This window comes from Pseudochaenichthys georgianus, chromosome 6 (genome assembly GCF_902827115.2).
Source record: "Pseudochaenichthys georgianus chromosome 6, fPseGeo1.2, whole genome shotgun sequence".
Taxonomy (NCBI): domain Eukaryota; kingdom Metazoa; phylum Chordata; class Actinopteri; order Perciformes; family Channichthyidae; genus Pseudochaenichthys; species Pseudochaenichthys georgianus.
The window spans coordinates 18,948,864-18,961,816 of record NC_047508.1 but is presented as its reverse complement, the minus strand read 5'-3'; positions in this window follow the sequence as shown (position 1 = coordinate 18,961,816).

Genomic DNA, 12,953 nt, shown 5'->3' with positions numbered 1-12,953 from the left:
TGGATGTAGGAAGGGCCAGATCCATTCGCAGCATGGTACGCAAGTACCAGTGTCTTGAAGTGAATTCTAGCAGTTACCGGAAGCCAGTGGAGGGAGCGGAGGAGCGGAGTGGTGTGGGAGAATTTTGGAAGGTTGAAGACCAGACGAGCCGCTGCATTCTGAATGAGCTGCAGAGGTCGGATGGCACATGCCAGTAATATATTAGGTATGCTCTCAATTTCACTACATGAAGTTCCACAGATGCATACTCCCACTGTACTCATTGACCAAATGTCAATACTGTAATCCAAATTGGAGAATGTCATTTGTAAAAGCCCCATCAGAGAACTCCACTCATCCTGGTGGCATTTTATCCACTGTTAAATCCATCCCCTCAATTATTTCCTCTCTTTCTCCTGCTCTTTTTTGTCATTGTCATTTATTAAATGATTTATTTCTGAACTATTACACATGCCTGAAATTGCATTACTTCCCATACAGTTCCAATAATTAATTTAGCATTACAGACATAAAACAACACTTATTCGTGCATGAATTGGTGAATTACCTGCCTTTAGTCTTTATACTATTTGTTCCTTGTAAATGCTTACATGTTGATGTTAAGCTTGTAGGTTATTACATGTTGTACCTTCACTATTATACTTTATCATGCTAACATTTGACCCTTAAATATCTTGTTAAAAATTCACCTCACATCAATCTGGACCAAAGTGGTTGACATTGCTATGGAGCAAAATTGTAGCATGGTTAAAGATTAAGCTAAAATTAGTATTTTAAAAGTTTTAGAAGTTTGACATTTTGGTAAATATACTAATTTGCCTTGTTGCCGAGTTGGTTGAAAAGATTGACAAAGCTCAAATCAACAGCTGGTTGCCAAGCAGGAAAATAGGTGTAGGCCTACTGTATTCACCAAACAGTTGTACTATCCCTTTAGCGTTCAGTGGTAAAACAGCTATCAAGCTATAACATTTGCATGTTTACTGTAGTTGGTAAATAAATGTGTGAAGCAAACAGAGACACAAAAGAAAAAGTACAATTAACTCACATAATGCAAACAAATGCAAACCAACAATGAGTGATAAGATTAGATTAGATTAGATTAGATTACTTTATTGTCATTACAAAAATGCAAGCACAGTAAGCTCCCATACATGATGTTGAAATACTTTGAAAGACACTATGGAAATCATACTCATTTACTTCAACAAACAAGGTCCTGTTGTTTATTTAAATTTTGTTTTCATATAATTTATAAATAGAACAGCCAGCTACATTGTATGTGACGGTGTCACAGTGTGATGGCCACAGCCAAACAGTGTAAAAACAATTACACTGCACCCTCACCTTCAGTAGTTTTGCTTTAGTTCAGATGCAGTAAAACATGGCAATTATTATTACCAGACATTCGATTTAGATGGTAAACTCCTTATTTGCTTGTAATTTGACATTACTTAGTTTATTTACAAAATGTTAGCACAGCTAACACAAGTATTTGTTTGTATTAATGACTTTATATCATTTGAGTTACCATGGCCGTTGGGGGAGGTTACTTCCTGGTTCAGCAAAAGGCGTGGCTGAGCGCTGAGGACTCATAAATATTGCAAGCAGCCAATTGTGACAGATTGTGACAAACTACCTGCTTCCATGTCAAAGAGGGGATTTGGGTTTTGTATAGGTTTTGTATAGGTTCCTTGGTTGTCATTGTAGCAGGTCAGTTTGTTGAGTTCTGTCAAAATGTCATGTTTATTTTCTGTTGAACTCTTTTATAGGCCTAATTTTTAGAGATTCTTGGTTTATAATGGACAAAGCCCAAAATACCTCTGTGACCTCATTCATACCCAGACATCTACCCGCTCCCTCCGCTCCAGCCACGCTCCTCTTCTCTACATCCCCCGCACACGTCTCCGAACAATGGGAGACCGAGCCTTCTGCTCATTCGCCCCGCGCCTCTGGAACTCCCTCCCAGATCAGCTGAGATCTGCCCCTTCCACCGAGGTCTTCAAAACCGGCCTTAAGACCCTCTTCTTTCGGCAGGCCTTCGAATAAACTTTGAGCACGGTACACCTGGAGTACTGCCATTTTTATCGCTATCTCCGACTTTTATTTTTGTACTCTATTTTATATTTTATTTTTTGATTTCTTATTATTATTACAATTATTTGTCTTTTATTATCTCAAAGCGTATCAGTATCCCTTGTTGTGAAGCACTTCGAGATTTGTCTTGGCAGATGAGAAGCGCTATATAAATTAAATATATTATAATGTTTTTCTTTGGATATTTGGGGAACTAAAAAACCCAGTTTATTTAAACGACTCCTGTGTCCTGTTGCCTTGCTGCTTGGTCTCACAGTGACATTGTAAACCATGTTAACTCCCAGTGTAATCAAAGAACAAACATAAGAGAAGCAAGGAGTGAACATAAAATATGACTCCTGCTGAAGGTGTCCACATAGTGATTGCCTGAATGTTTTGATTTCACATTTTTATCAGAGTAAGCTGGAAAGAGCTTCAAAGAGCAGCAGAAGAGGACACAAAGGAACCCAGTTCAAGTTCAAACAGCAGTCTTAAAGGTGATATTTTGAATGTTAAAGTAACATGCAGGAAAGAAACCAAAATATGTTTAGCTCCAGTCCAAATAATGAAGACAATAGAGGAATTTCCTAATTAAGCCAACATGGTTATATACATTGGCTGTCAGCCACAAACTGGAGGTGTTTATGAGAGATAAAGAAATGTTCCAGTTAAAGAATGTGTATGTTAAGTAAAAGTGGTTGCTGGTTGTTTGGGATTTAAAAGGACATAATGCCTGCACATAAAAATCTCTGAGGCAATATCTTTCACATAAATCGATAGTTACGGCTGTAACTACGGTCTATGAGTCCCGGATGACCGCCAGAGGCGGTGCTTTAAGCACTGGATATGTCCATCGCGCACATGCGCAGCTCGAGTACCAATAACAACAAAGTCACCTGTGACCCACGTGACACCGGCTATATCAGCCGGTGTCGTCAGAGGATCTGTTCCCCGAATCTTCTCGCGAGCACACAAGAATTCTGAGTGACAGGGAACTCTGGCGGTCATCCGGGACTCATAGAACCGTAGTTACAGCCGTAACTATCGTTCTATTTCGTCCCTACTGACCGCCAGAGGTGGTGCTTTAAGCACTGGATGACTTATACCAACAATGTCATGAAGAATCCAAGCCCTTGCTCACCACTGGAAGCAGCGGAGCTCGGCAAAAGGACCACGCCCAAAGAATGGGGAGTGGCGACATTGACCTGATGACAACTGGAGAATGTGCCAGAAGACGCCCACGACGCCGCGGCGCAGATGGTCTCCAGGGGCACCCCTCTCAGGGCAGCCCAATATGTTGAGATGCTCCTTGGAGAGTGGCATCTCAGCCTGATGTCAGGGGGCGGCCACTGGCCCCGTAAGCCTGTGAGATGGTATCGACAACCCAGTGGGGCAGCCACTGGTTAGAGGGCATAACCTCCTTTAGTGCCGCCAGGGCAAAATCAAGAGTTGCTCCTCCTGCCGTATACAGGCAGTAGCCTTGATATATGCCCTTTGGGCACCACCAGGGCACAGCAACTTCGACGTGCCGTACTCCTGAATGTCAAAGCGTGCCAGCTGGGCAGGCTGATTGAAGTGGGTTTGTGGAAGGACCCCGGGCGGGAATGCCACAATTGTCCAAAGGGCAACGCCTGAGAGTCTCACCTCGGGCATGTATTGTTTATGGAGAGGACATGCAACTCCCCGACTCGCTTCCCTGACGCTATGGCAAGCAGAAATGCTGCCTTCGTGGGCAGCCACCTAAGCCCCTACTGGGGCCAGGGGCTCGAAGGGAGGAGATGATAGGGCATCCGGCAGCAGGGGCAGGTCCCAAGCCGGAGCCCTCGGGGTGCAAGGGGGACAGGCGGCCCGCTAGCAGCCCCTACACCGGGCCCAGGCTGAAGGGCCAAGAGGCGACTTCATCATGCCCCTATCGGCAGCTAGCCGATCCACTTTAGAGGACAGCCTGTTTCTAGTCCTTCTATTGGGGGGAGCACACATAGTCATCGCTCCCTCAAGTCGCCGGGAACGGCCGAATTGATCTGGAGGATGTGACAAGGAAAGGTGTCTGTTGGCTGCTGCCAGACATTCCACCTCAGTGATTCTAGCCACTCTGAGCACCGGAGGCATGCAGCTACAGCTCATGCAGGCGTTTACCGTGAGAACCTCACTCAGATGCTCGAATTTCGTCCCCACTGACCGCCAGAGGCGGCCGAGGCAGGAGGGGCCGTCCTCGGGCTCAAGAGAAGCCATACAGGCGCTACATGAATGAACCATTCTGTAGGTAGCCAGATGCAGCGTAGCCGGGAGCGGGAACACAGCCTTCACCAGCTACCTGCTTAATGGAAAGAGTAGAGCGTTTCTGCTACTCGCCGAACAGAAAGAGGGATGTAATTACACCCACATTACCGGCAGAGGGAGCGGGAGCAAGAGCACTGCCTTCACCTGGCTGGATTAATAAACACGGCAGTTCAGCGTCTACCAGGAGCGGGGGCGAGAACACTGCCGGCTGAGTTAGAGACGAATGCCAGATGCAGCATAACCGGGAGCGGGTGCGGGAACACAGCCTTCACCAGCTACCTGCTTAACGGAAAAACAGGGCAGTTCCGCGTCTACCAGGAGCGGGGGCGAGAACACTACCTTCACTGGTTGAGTTAGAGACGAATGCCAGATGCAGCGTAACCGGGAGCGGGTGCGGGAACACAGCCTTCACCAGCTACCTGCTTAACAGAAAAACAAGGCAGTTTGGCGTCTACCAGGAGCGGGGGCGAAAACACTGCCTTCACTGGTTGAGTTAGAGACGAATGCCAGATGCAGTGTAACCGGGAGCGGGTGTGGGAACACAGCCTTCATCGGCTACCTGCTTAACGGGAAAACGAGGCCGTTTGGCGTCTACCAGGAGCGGGGGCGAGAACTGCCTTCACTGGTTGAGTTAGAGACGAATGCCAGATGCAGCGTAACCGGGAGCGGGTGCGGGAACACAGCCTTCACCAGCTACCTGCTGAACGGGAAGAGTAGAGCGGTGCTACTACTCGGCGAACAGAAAAAGGGATGTAGCTACATCCGCATTACCGGTAGAGGGAGCGGGAGCGAGAGCACTTTCTTCACCTAGCTGGGTAAAATAAAGAAGCTTAACAGTATACGCAAGACGTTAGCCGAGCGGCTGCTGCTAACGATCAAGCGAGATCAAGTCAAATAACACATGTTTAAGACCAGATAACTAGCTTCTAAAGAAGAGAACAGCACAGAGCCGTAGTTACAGCAGTAACCATGGCCAGGGCTCACACGGCATATAACCGTAGTTACCGTAGTAACTATGGCCAGTACTTACACGGCTTAGAACCGTAGTTACAGTCATAACTATGGCCAGAACTTACACAGCATAGAGCCGTAGTTACAGTAGTAACTATGGCCAGTACTTACATGGCTTAGACCGTAGTTACAGTAGTAACTATGGCCAGAACTTACACAGCATAGAGCCGTAGTTACAGTAGTAACTATGGCCAGTACTTACACAGCATAGAGCTGTAGTTACGGTATTGACTATGGCCAGTACTTGCACGGCTTGAAACCGTAGTTACAGTAGTAACTATGGCCAGTACTTACGGCTTAAACCCGTACTTACAGTATTAACTATGGCCAGTACTTACACAGCCTAGAGCCGTAGTTACGGTATTGACTATGGCCAGTACTTACACGGCTTGGAACCGTAGTTACAGTAGTAATTATGGCCAGTACTTACGGCTTAGAACCTTAGTTACAGTAGTAACTGTGGCCGGTGCCTAAAAGTGTCAGCCAACGGCTGCCCACTAGACAATATAATATTGGGAGGATGAAATCCTCCTTAATGGCCATACATGCAGAGCACACAGCACACACAGTGAAGATTGTTCTCTGCATATCGTCCTAGTGCTAGGAGTCTAGTACTAGGAGCAGTAAATACAACGATATCGCGCTACTGCAACCATACCATGCGTTTACCGGGAGCGGGAGCGAGAACACTGCCCTCACCGGCTGAGTTAAATAATGAAGCTTAATAGTACATGCAAGGTGTTATCCAAGCGGCTGCTGCTAACAATCAAGCAACTAAGTCAGAACACAATGTTAAGACCAGATAATAGCTTCTAAGAAATAGAAAGTACTTACCTTACTCTCTGCATCTAAACGAAAAACGGGTTTAAAGTATGACCCTCTGGGCTTCCATACTAAATTGAATGAGGGACGCAGCCAAAGCTGGGACTCAAATGCTAATGATAGCTCGGGCACAACGCCACAAGCAGAACTTTCAAAAGAGCATAAGGGCAACTTTATGGGAGAGGAAGCGGGAACACTGTCGTCACCAGAAAGTCTAAGCCACAAAAAATAAGACGGCAATCAGGACAACTTGGCTGGGAGAGGGTGTGGAAACACAGCCATCACCAGCAACAAGCTGACACAAACCTGTCTGTCGAGGCTCTGCACAGCGCACAGCCGGCCACAGCTCCTGGAGGACGCGTTAACGACCCGTAGCTCCGACTGTCAGTCGCGAAGCTGCACACGGCCAGCTGCTTGCAGAGAAATCCCTCAGATCAAACGTTCAAACCTGAACGCTGTAGGCTACAAAAATGTAGCCACGGTACCCTCGTGCAGCGAGGAAGATGAAAGGAACAGATCCTCTGACGACACCGGCTGATATAGCCGGTGTCACGTGGGTCACAGGTGACTTTGTTGTTATTGGTACTCGAGCTGCGCATGCGCGCGATGGACATATCCAGTGCTTAAAGCACCGCCTCTGGCGGTCAGTAGGGACGAAATAGAACACTATTTGATGATCCAACAACCTTTTCAGTACATGCAGGAGAAAAATGCAATTCAAGGCATCACTCAGTGCATCTGAAAGTTACTTTTCCTTTTTGAGTCATGAAATGTTTTCGGGCCTAATTCTTTTTGGATGTTTTAGAATGGTTAAACTCCAAGTGAACCCCACCTTTATTCCCAGCTATCTGTGCCTGAAACTTCCTGGAATAATGAAAGAAAGATTTTTAAAACGTGTTTTGAAGATTGCTCATACAATCTACTGCCAATTGAGATTGTTTTTATTGCAGAGTGCCAAGGACAACACCCAACGACAGTAAGTAACAGTTGTGTAGAGGCAGCACTATATCGAAGGAGAGAAGAGCAAAGGACAGCCTATCAAGAATTTCTCCTCTTCTCTTCCTTGTAAACTTAATATATTCACTACATTGCTAACTATTGCCAAACCTTACTTTCACCCTGACTGGCTTTAAGTTATAATCAAGGACGGAGCTCGACTCTGGTTGTATTTTAATCAAGAGGTCATGACCCGTTTGGACAGACTGTGTTACTGGGAGTTTTATGGGGAGTTGTGGGACAGCTTCCGTGGAAACTGAACTGCTGTGTGCAGAATCCATTCATGGTTTAAATAACAGGGCTCTATTTTGTACTCACTGTATACAGGCCAAGAGCATGTGAAGTTCAGACGATAGCAACACATTACAGCCAAGATATTAACACAGTTAATCATATTATCAGCAGTGATTCTCAACCATGGGGAACTTTTATCCCAGAGGGTATCTATGCAGTTGTCATGGGATATTTAGAAAAATTGTAAAGCATTAATAAAACAAATATAAACAAGAGGATTGAGAGCGTATACAAACAAGTTGGAAAGCTAGCATAGCATTCTAAGCAGTTAGCTAAAGGTAATGCATAAAGGCAAGGCAAGGCAAGGCAAGTTTATTTATATAGCACCTTTCAGCACCAGGCAATTCAAGGTGCTTTACAAAAATGAAAGACATTCAGACAAAGGCATTTAAAAACAGTAAAAGATAATAAAAGAAACATTAAAAGAAAAACAAAAAAATTAAAGACATTAAGAAAATGGTATTTAAAATCAGTCATTAAAAAGAAAAGCTAATAAAATAAAAATTAAAAGATAAAAGTTACAGTGCAGTCTAAGATATGAATAGTTCAATTATTTCAGTTCTTGATTTTTAATTTATTCACAGAACCTCCCTTTGGAAATCCGAACATTTCCGTCCCGATTGTTAATTTAGACTGATTGTTTTCACCATGTTATGCTCGCATGACATCCACAATCGGACCCTCAGGAGGGTGTACTAGCCCCCTACTCTGCTTTGCGTTCCATAACAAAGTCTTTAAGTGTTACCTGAACACCCCGTGTTACCAAAACACTATTTTTCACCCGTCGGTGCTGTGATACTTGTTCCTCAGTACAACTCACCTAAAAACTGATCGTAAACCCTAGCTACGATGGATATCCCAAATATCCTACTTTCGAGCAGTCCCTCTCATAAATGTCATGGAGCAATTAATTACATTATAAACAGCAACATTCAGAAAGATGTTAGAAAAGATAGCTAAAAATAATGGATTCACTGTTACACTGTACACTAATAGTTTAAACTGCTTACAAGAAGAAAATTATAAAAGGTTGAAATAGACAGCCTAAAGAAGTAGGTACATGGTTGGAATAGTTGGCTAAATGTAATAGTGAGCTAATAGTAATGGATGAAGAGTTATAAAGTGCTAAATGGATCGGTTTAATTCTAAGTTATCCAGGTACTAAACAGTTGAAACATTGTTTACATGTTGTCAATAGTCAAGATTCAGTGGTTTAAAGATCCAACTTACTCCCAATTGCTCAAACTGACATAAACATTCAATTCAATATAGGCTACTAAAACATAATTGCTTTATACAGAAGAATTGTGGAAATTCAGATGTAGTTAAAAGTCACACATTTGTAACGTGATAGGTGGCACAATGAAGGGAACTTGAGTTAATCAGACAAGGCTGTATTGTCTGTTTTGCTTTACCCTTCCTCCTTCTGATGCATCTGTACTTCCCCCACCAACAAATGTCCCTCTCTCTTTCTTCTCAATCTCGCAAACTAAACATACTCCTCTTTTGAACTACAAAGTATACAAACGGAAGAATAGATCACACTCATATGTCAGAGCAAATGGCATGCAAGGGATGTTTCCCTTTAAATTTGGTTTACATTTAAGGAAAGCTTTAATTATTGTAGAAAAAATGCTCACTGCAACTATTAGAGCCCATATGCCCACTGTAACTCATGTCTCTATCTCTCCATCTGCATTGCTGTCTCTCATTTGTTTGTTTATGCAGAGCAAATGGTCGTAATTGCTGCAATGACCCATGACCATGTGTGTTTACATTTTCCCTGTCAGAGCTTGTTGTTTACATTTGGACATTGTAGTAAACAAGGAGTCCTCATCGAACATTTAAAACTGTCCCCTCCTGACCATGTTAATAATCGACTTATTTCATTACACACTAAACCAACCTTTTACTAGCTTTAAAGTCTACTATGTAAATAAAAATTGTCTAAGTTGTGTAAGCAACTTTTTTCCACCACAGTCAAGTTCACGGTCCTCAGGCGTGTCAAAGTATTTTAAATAATAGCACAGGAACTGCAAGGAGGTGTTTTTGATTACCAACTGTCGAACATGCAAAACCTAAAAATAAAAAATTTCCGTGAAAGGCCCAGAATGATTTTATTAATTTTAAGGGGAAAATGTTTTCACAAAGTACACAAAGTCCAGTGTTGTTATCAAGAAATGGTGAATCCGGAAAAACCGGGCCAAATAATGATTAGCCAAAATGACTCAATAACTAAGAATCAAGGACAACGTTTGTAGATAATGATAAGTTAGTGAAAAGCAGATGTCTCGATACAAATGACTTATTATTTGTGTCCACAATAAGGTAATTCCAACAAATTAACCGGCCGCTACTACTCATCAGGGATCATTCATCAGTCAATCAGGAGGTAGGCTACTTGACAGTTGTATATTAAAGGGGCACTTCTGCACTTTAGTATTTCACTTCCATGAAGTTGGAGGTCTTGAATTAGACAGAGGCCGAGATTTCCTCGAAAAATGCTAGGTTCTACATTTATAATTCAATGAATAGCATCAGCTTGGTTGACCCTCAATGACTCTCATACAACTCTGATGTCATAAGGCCCAGCCCCAACCTTAGAAGCACATGAGGGGTTGTAGTCTCCGATGTTATAAAACTGTACACAGCAATTCCTCTGTCTTAGTGCAGAAGCAGATCAATAACTTGATCTTTATGTGTACATTTAGAAGTTCTTCTTTTTGTTCTTGATGCGTTTATCTTTAATAGACAAATATTTGTGCAGTTTATAGTGTAACCTTTGCATTAGTGACAACGAACGGCCCTTTTCCCTTTCATTTTGATAACTGATTTGTGTTTTTAGCTTGAATATGTAACTGAATACATCTCAATTTTTCTTTTAGCTTTCCAGTGACTTCTGCTAACCCCCAGATGTAACGCTTGGCAGTATCAGGCTGTGTCTACAGGAAACAGGCTGACTGCAACCGCCTGTGGTCATCAGATGAAGTGCTCCCTGATTCCCTCGATGCAAATGTGGAGCAAGATTATCCTGGCTGTCTGTGTTAGACTCTGTTTTGTGGCTCCAGATAGGCAGAATAAAAGCTGCCATCTTCACCTGGTTGTGCATGAGTCACAGTCAAATCTGAGATTGGCATCGCTTTAGTGACAGACAGGGAAGCTTGAAGTCCAATTAGCCTGTTACAAACAGATAACACTAAATATCACTTGGCTAAACACTCCAGAGGCATACAGTAATACAACAGAGTCCACTGGCTACGAGTCGTTCCTAAAGACACCAGCAGTGAGCCATCAGGACCACTAGATGCCTCCATTTGTTACCAGAGCAATGCTGCTCCTCCACCGCATCACAGATTTACACTGAGAGTTTTATTTCATTATAAGGGATCGGGCGTCCACAAAGTCAGGTTTAATGCCCCTATTGAAATTGCAGGAATTATTGTTAAAGTGGACCTATTATGCTATATTGGAAAACATATATTGTAGGGCCATACCTATACAAAACATGTCTGTGAAGTGTTTTGCTTAAAATACCAAACAGTTCACCCATTGTAGCCATGCCTCATACTGCTCATACCCCTCTTTTGGAGCCCTGTTAGAGAAACGCGGATTTTGGGTCCTTAGCTTAAAAAAAAAAAAAGAGGAGTTGGAGCTAATGCCTGATCAGAATTCTACCGGAAATAAAGTTAAATTCTGCTGTGATAAAACGCCATCCTGTTCTAAATCACATCAAAGATTATTTATGAAACAGTATGGAGCTCAAATGCTTTTTCTCTGTGCGGGTTTATCACAAGGTGAGTTGCTTTTTTTATTTCCTGCTTTTTAAACACATGTGCTCTACAGTACAGGTTAGCTCTGAGTGTTAGCGAGGCTTTCTAATGTAAACAAAGACGAGATTACGTCCAAAACACGTCAGGCATTGTTTCTGATAGCAACTTTCTGTGGGTCCGCTGCCGATTTCACGTCATATCGGCAGCAAATCTGTATCCGCTAGTTGTACCCCTGTTTTTAAAAGATTTGGGTACGGAGGAAAAGAGAGAGGGTTTTATTTTCTGACGCTGCGTGAGTTCCCAGACGCACCGGGGACACATATTTATGTATAAAAGACATCACAAAGTGCATTTTGCATAATAGTTCCCCTTTAAGTTAACACATATTTAGGGCCTAAATTTGCTCCAATAATGAATTAAACCTGGCACAAATTTCCAATACCGGAATAATATTTGTAAAATCTGGGTCTAAGTCTGGTCTGGGTATCAAACTCAAATAGACAGTGGGCCAAAATAAAAAAATCGGTACTAGTCAAGGGCTGGACTGGTTCAATGTTTATTGCAATAACTTATTGAAATTAACTTATTACACATATTAAACCTGGAACTAACAAAGCTTAAATGATTGCCTATAAAAACAACATTAAATAATCAGTTGCATTCATTTCTTATGGCTCTATCTGCAGCTTCATTTCTCATGAGTACATTTTTACACAGGCCAACAACAGCTTAAAAAAAACTATTTCCCTCAAAGAAAAAAGCAAACATGCCCTGTTGTCACAAGAAACAAAGTGCAGAAGGAAACATCCATTGAAACTCAGTTTGCTGCTCTATGATGCTAGTTCAAGCCAGACACTTGGCATCTCATCTTGGGTGCAAGTTCATCAATGTTTGGGGTCAGGCTCTGAGCTGAGGAAATCCTCAGGATGGAGTGAAGGTGTGTGTGCAATATACCGGCAAGCCAGATCTAATAGTAATTCACAATTATCCTGCGGGCCGAAATTAAATCCACCAAGGGACTGATTTGGCCCCCGTGCCTTTGAATTCGCCGAATGAAACTTACAAATTCAAGCAGCACATTATAGTAAAATGTCTTCAGAGTAAAGCAGTGTCAATGTGTTGCTCAGTGAGGGAAAATGGGAAAGTGATGTAACAGTCTGATGTTTTACTGTAGCTGCTAGAGAACCAGACAGCTCAAGGCCGCCAGATATCAGCCTCTTTTCCTGAGTCATTAATTAGGTTACGATGCTTTCAAACTCACCGTTTGCACTGTGAAAAAAAAGTGACCTTCCGCGCACGTGTGTAAGGCGCATGTGTGGAGGTGAGGCCATTTTAAAAAGGGGCCGAGGAGGAGAAGATAAGAAAGGAAAGATGACGAGTTTATTTAGTTGATTTGAGCGGGGAAAGGCGAGGGTGTGTGGGAGAGATATATAGAAAGGGAGGAAAGAGGACTCTGAAGTGGGTCATCAACAGTGAACAACAAAGGAAAAGAGAGAGGAAAACTGTTTCCAATAAGATGGCCTGATTAATAAAGAAAAAAAAGGGAGTTATTCAACTGAACCTACAAAATATTTGTTCATGAATTGAATTGTGTCATATGATTAAGGAAAAGCACCCGGATACTAAGCAGAGCCCCCCGCTTTAATGTTCCAACCTATAGTCTTGTTCAGAGGAATTGTTTGACAGTTTTAAAGACATTTGCCTCTG